The following is a 6,395-nucleotide window of genomic DNA, read 5'->3' on the forward strand; positions in this document are numbered from 1 at the left end:
CCATCATCCCACCATCACTCTTTATTCAGCCTAACAAAGTGGCAATAACAAAGTGTATATCAACAGAACAGTGTTATGATGGTGGTCATGGTTGCTTACATTTATAAGTTAAAAGAGAGTCTTAGCTGGGGGTCTATGACTTAAAAAATATAATGATAATTATATTTCATGTCATTGTGTTCCTTTTTAATTTCATATATTTCATTTTATGGACTTAAAACATTCTACAAAGGACTTTAACAGATTGCAAAAGAAGTTACAAAAGGAGTTCATGACAATGAAAAGGTGGGTAGATAGGAAGTAGTAGTAGTAGTAGTGTAGTAGCAGTAGTAGTATTAGAAGTAGTAATAGTAGTGGTAAAAGTGGCAGCAACAGCGGTAGTAATAGCAATAATAATAATAATAGTTAGCATTTTTTTTAGTATCTACTATGTGTTCATACTTTACATAAAGTTCATAATTTACAATTATTATCTCATTCAATCCTCACAACCCAGGGAGGTAAGTGCTATTATTATTCACATTTTACTTTTGTGAAAACAATTGCAAACAGAGGCTAAGTGACCAAGTAGCAAGGTTACTTAACTTCTAAAGATTAAGAATGTTACAAAGTTAAAAACTACGTTCCAAAATATTATCTCATTGATTCAAACTAGTTTCACTTGTTCAGTGATGAAAAGAGCCATCTACATCCAGAGAGAGGACTGTGGAAACCGAATGTGATTCACAACATAGCATTCTCATTCTCTCTGTTGTTTGCTTGCCTTTTGTTTTCTTTTGCAGTTTTTTTTCCTTCCTTCTTGATCTGATTTTTCCTGTGCAGCAAGATAACTGTATAAATGTGTATACATATATTGGATTTAACATATTTTCACATATTTAATGTATTGGACTACCTGCCATCTAGGGGAAGTAGTAGGGGGAAGGAGGGGAAATTTTGGAACAGAAAGTTTTGCAGAGGTCAATGTTGAAAAAATGTTGAAAAATGCATATGTTTTGTGAATAAAAAGTTTTAATAAAAAACAAACAAACAAAAAGAAAATTATCTCATTCCATCCTCATAATAACTCTGGGGAGTTAGGTAGTATAAATGTTGTTATCCCATCTCACAGATGAGGCAAGTGAGGCTGATCAGAGAGATAATTAGCTCACAGTCATATTTTTAGTAAGTAAAGGAATTGAGATAGTAACCCAGCTTTTCTTACTCTTAAGTCAGTGCCCCTCAGGTTATTTCCAAGATATCAACCAATCCATCCAAGATATATTGGGCATCTGTGACCCACACTGGTGGTACTGAGTTACCTAAGACTCTTTCAAGGATCTTAGAATCTTGCAGGCAAATAAAACATAAATCAGCAGAACAACTAAGTTTGAAGAGGAAGGTGGCAATTTATTTAGCTCAATGAAGAATTCAGGGTAGATAAATACAGAAAGAAATACATGTGTCTACACATGCCCTACATTTGAAAAGCTTTAAAAACCCAATAGCCAAATCAGATGCATGGTTAGGTGTACTGATGGTAATTAAGATCTGTGGACTGTTATTTTTTCCCCTAATGTACAAGGTTTACTGAACAAAGAGACCCTATGGCTGAAAAGAACTTGGACAGTTAGAATGATATCACCTGCCTCACTCTTCTAGAACCAAGGATATTTTATTTGAAAAAAGAAGACAAACAGTCCATATCCCCATCTTTCAACTGGAGTCTTTCTTCTTCACACATCCCCCACTTGCCTTGCAACAGCAGGATGCAGTCCTGATAACCATATCATTTTTGGTAAAAATAACCTTTGCTATGATTTAGTACTAAGCAGAGAGAAAGAAAGTGAAAAAGAGAGACAGAAAGATTGAGACAGAGAGAGACAGACAGAAAGAGAGATGGGGGAAGAGAAAGAAGGGGGAAGGGAGGGAGGAAGGGAGAGAAAGAAACAGGGAGGAGGGAGAGAGAGGGAGGGAGGAGGTAGAAAGGGAAGGAGATTCTCAGAGACAGAGACAGAGACAGAAACAGAGAGAGACAGAGGGGAGGGAAAGTACCAATTTAGTGGTTCTGTGATAATGACATCTATAAATGGCCTCTACTCCCAAACTACCCCACCCAGTATAAATGGGGGAAGGCACATTCTCCTAGCTCTTCCTGACATAGCTAATGGATATTATGGGGGGAGGCCACATAGCAAATAGGAATCTAATCTATCGTCTCGTACATCCAAATGGAAACAGCAGGATATCCACGGCTGAGCCTCAAGCTTCTGCTGGGGACATGTAGAATGAAAATGGAAACAGATTACAGTCAGTCTGATATCCAAATAACAAATAGGTATCCCAGAGAGAAATTTGTTTTATTGATGTTGGGGGAAAGATCCACTAATTTCCTTGTCTGCTCAAGCCTGCCACTCTAATTGAAGAAGGTACTAACTAAAAGCCAATGAAAAATAAAATAAGAGAAAGCACTTGGCAACTTGACAAGCCAGTCCATGTGCACTCTCTCCCCACCTTCCATGCCCCTCCCCATTGGCAGACACACATATACAAATATATAGTCACACACACACACACACACACACACACGCACGCACGCATTTGTTGCTTTCTGAAATGAACTCGATGAATGACAACCCAAAGTGTAGACTGAAGCTGGGCATTGATTCTAAGCAGTTCATTTTCAAGGGGGGGTTGGCAGATGTGCTTCTGAGGCAGACAAATCACACTGGGAAAATCTGCTGATGGGACTCCAGCCCAGGGCCTGGGAAACGACAGTTTTCTCTAAGTAAGAATGAAGGCTCCATCTGGAATTTTTGTTAAAGGTTGCAGAGGTTTAAAGACCTGGGGTGCATTAGCACCTGTAGCTGCCTCTACCTCACTTCTGACAAAACTTCAATCCTGGGATTCTAGTAGATCCTACTGCACTAGATTTAAAATCATAAAAACCAAGTTTTGATCTTGTCTTTAGGTTCCCCATGAGTGGGACATTGGAGAGTTGGCTTAAATCCTAGGATAATCTGTTTCCTAGTCTATAAAATGATGAAGTTTGACTAGCTGATCTCAAAAATACCTTCTATAATCCTGGAGGAGGAAAGAAAAGGGAGCAAAATGCAATGAAGCTCAGATGAAATGTGGAACAACAGGAAAGGAGAAAGGAAAGGAAGGGAAGGGAAATAAGCGAGAAGAAGGGAAGGAGAGAGGGAGAAAAGAAAAAAGACTGGAAGGAAGGAAGGAAGAAAAAGAGAAAGATTGAGGAGAGATCACAGTGATGTAATAATGCAGGAAGGAAGGAAGAAAAGAAGGAAGGAAGGAAGGAAAGAAAGAAGGAAGGAAGGAAGGAAGGAAGGAAGGAAGGAGGAAGGAAGGAAGGAAGGAAGGAAGGAAGAAGGAAGGAAGGAAAGAAGGAAAGAAGGAAGGAAGGAAGGAAGGAAGAAGGAAGGAAGAAAAGAAGGAAAGAAGGAAGGAAGGAAGGAAGGAGGAAGGAAGAAAGAAAAGAAGGAAGGAGGGAAGGAAGGAGGGAAGGAAGGAAGGAAGGAGGGAAGGAAGGAAGGAAGGAAGGAAGAAAGGAAGAAAAGAAGGAAGGAAGGAAGGAGGGAAGGAAGGAGGGAAGGAAGGAAGGAAGGAAGGAAGGAAGGAAGGAAGGAAGGAAGGAAGGAAGGAAGGAAGGAAGGAAGGAAGAAAGGAAGGAAGGAAGGAAAAAAGGAAAAGAAAAAGGAGGGGGGAGGGGGGAGCTCACAGTGATGGTTACAGTGCACTGATGATTTTATAGACAAGGAAGTCTACAGTAGATGTCTGAAGACAGCAGGGAGGAGAAGAGATTTTCGTGATACCATAAATATATTTTATAGTCTTTGGTTTTTCTTTATGACTGACCCAATAAATAATTTACTGGTCAGTAAAAGATCAAAGGAGCGGTCACAATTGCAGCCTGGAGCAGTCGAATCTCTGCTGATCATGTCTGCCAGCTTACCTCCAAGGAATGGGACATTGTTCCCTGTCCTCCTCCCAAAGTGCCAGAACCCTATGGCTGGGGGAAAGTGAGACAGACAGACGGGGATAAAATGGAATAGACTCCTCCAGAGTGGTAACTAGGGCAGAACAATTGAAACTTTGATTCCACGGTACAAAATTTAGAACCTTCTACTGTGAACCCTATTATACTAGGTGCTAAGAATCTAAGGTACTATAGTATATTGCTGAAGACAAAAGGATTCATCAAACTGATTGTCTATCCTTGAGAAGCATACAGAACAGCCAGGGGAGACAAAAAGTGCATAAATAGGTGTGTATAAGAATGATTTGGGGAAAAAAACACTGACAGGAGATCATGAAAGGCTTTCGTGTAGATGGTGTCATTTGAGTTAAGTCTACATGGAACGAAAGGATTCTGAGAGATAGAGGTAAAAAAGAAACATATTTCAGCATGGGAGACAGTGCTAAAATTTGGAGACAGGAGATGAGAAAACATGTATGAAGAACATTATGATCAGTTTACCTGGACTATAATGTACAAAAAGGCGAATAATATATAATAACACTAGAAAGACAAGTTAGGACTAGGTTATTTGATCCTAGAAGTAATAGGGAGCCATTGAAGTTTACTAAGTAGCAGAGTGACATAATCAGATCTGTACTTAGGGAAAATCACTTGGGTAGCTCTGTGGAAGAAAGATTGAAGTGGGGAATTAGTTGAGTCAGACTATAGTCCAAGAAGGAGATGATGGAGGCGATGTAAAAGAAGAAAGAAGGATAGATTCAAGGGAGATGGTAGAAACAGAAACAAAATTTGAGAGCTGGCTAGTTGTGTGGGGCTAATGAGGGTAAGGCGGTGAGGATAAAACTGAAATGGTGAACTTGGGTACCTGGACCAAAGAAATAGACAAGAGTACCAGGTTCACCTTTGTGCAGAGGATGATGTACTTAATTCAGAGTCAGAAAAGACTGAGTTTAAATCTAATCCCTTGCTAGTTGTGTGACCCTGGTTAAGTCACTTCATCTCTCAAAACCTCTATTTCCTCATCTGTAGAATGGGAATAATCGCCTCCACTTACCCCACATGGTTACTGTGAAGTCCAGATGACACAATACTACATATGTAAAACATTTGCAAATCTTTAAGCTCTTTACAACTGTTAGCTTTTGTTATTGTTAAACATTCCTCCCCCCCAAAAAAAAGAAATATTGCATAAGAAAAACAATAATTCATTTAGTTACTGAGTCAAATAATGCCTGTGTGCCTAGAATTTCATATAATATGTGTGCCTAGGAAGATGATTTGGTGGTCTGTGGGCTGGTAAACATCTGTGCATACCTGCAAGGCTCAATTAACATGCATACATTTAGTTTTATTTCATTTGGGATCACACACAGCTGTCAAGTTTCAAGAGACCATCACGTCTTCCCAGGCTACAAAAGCTTCCCCAAATTTTCTTTGAGATTTGGGCGCCGAGTAGAATGGACTGTTAAAAGAGACATATCCAAAGGCTGATCCTGATTTATTTCATCTCCTCTCTTCCCCTTCCCCTCTCCTACCCCCGCCCCTGTCCTTTCCCTAATGGAAGCCCAATGCTAAATGGATTGGTTGCGGGTGGACGGTTGTAGATCGGCAATATGCTATCTTCATAAGTGGCTTCCCCAGGCAGGGGTAAGAGGCATCTGCCGAGGTGCCAGCATGGATGTCAAACCGTAAATGAGATATCCAACGGCTTCATTCATTACAGTGACTCAATTCAATGCTTCATATTCAAAGTGTAGCCTGGGGTTTGGGGGGAGGGAGGGAGGAAGAGAGGAGCAGGTCACAGAGGAGGGCCTCCCTCTGCCTATAGTCAACCTTTCCCTGCCTGACAGCCAGAGCCACAGGAAAATGCCACTGGATCACTCCCTTGGCCCTGGGGGCTGAACTTTGCCGAAGATGGGAATGAAGGTGAGATAACAGCAGGTCCCCTGATGGGGCTCCTTACCCCCGGAGTAGAAGATGAATGTGGTATCTGTAAATCGAGACATAAACTCATCTTGCCTATACCCCAATTCAGGTGCAAGTCAAGATATCACCCTCGTTATGTCACAGGTCTTCTCAAGAACAAAGGATGAACAACATCAACAACAAGAACAACAACTCTGTGATGCTGTGAACTTCCTTTTATCTTGCCTTTTTTTTGAAAGGAAAGACACATTAAACATTAAACCACTGTCTGTAAACATCAAAACACTGTCTAAATGTCAGTTCTATTATCACAATCATTGTCTTCATCTCATCTGAAGCCAACATGGTAGTTCACTGATTCACTCATACTTATTGAGCAGCTATAAACAAAGAATAAGAAAGAGGAAGTTGGGAATAAAGTTAAAGGGGAACTCGCTATGGTTAGCAATATTTTAAATCTGTAAGTTACAATGAGATCAAAGCATATGTT

The 6,395-nt window shown here is 40.3% G+C and overlaps 1 long non-coding RNA gene across 1 annotated transcript; it reads left to right on the forward strand.

Annotated features, from left to right (window-relative positions):
• The first annotated feature begins 1,564 nt into the window (after positions 1-1,564).
• LOC127558065 (uncharacterized) lies at positions 1,565-6,188 on the forward strand. Its single transcript, XR_007952708.1, has 3 exons — positions 1,565-1,777; positions 5,830-5,905; positions 6,015-6,188. It is a non-coding gene; the product is annotated as an uncharacterized LOC127558065 (long non-coding RNA).
• Positions 6,189-6,395: the final 207 nt, after the last annotated feature.

Source organism: Antechinus flavipes, chromosome 3 (assembly GCF_016432865.1).
Source record: "Antechinus flavipes isolate AdamAnt ecotype Samford, QLD, Australia chromosome 3, AdamAnt_v2, whole genome shotgun sequence".
In the NCBI taxonomy this organism is placed as follows: Eukaryota; Metazoa; Chordata; class Mammalia; order Dasyuromorphia; family Dasyuridae; genus Antechinus; species Antechinus flavipes.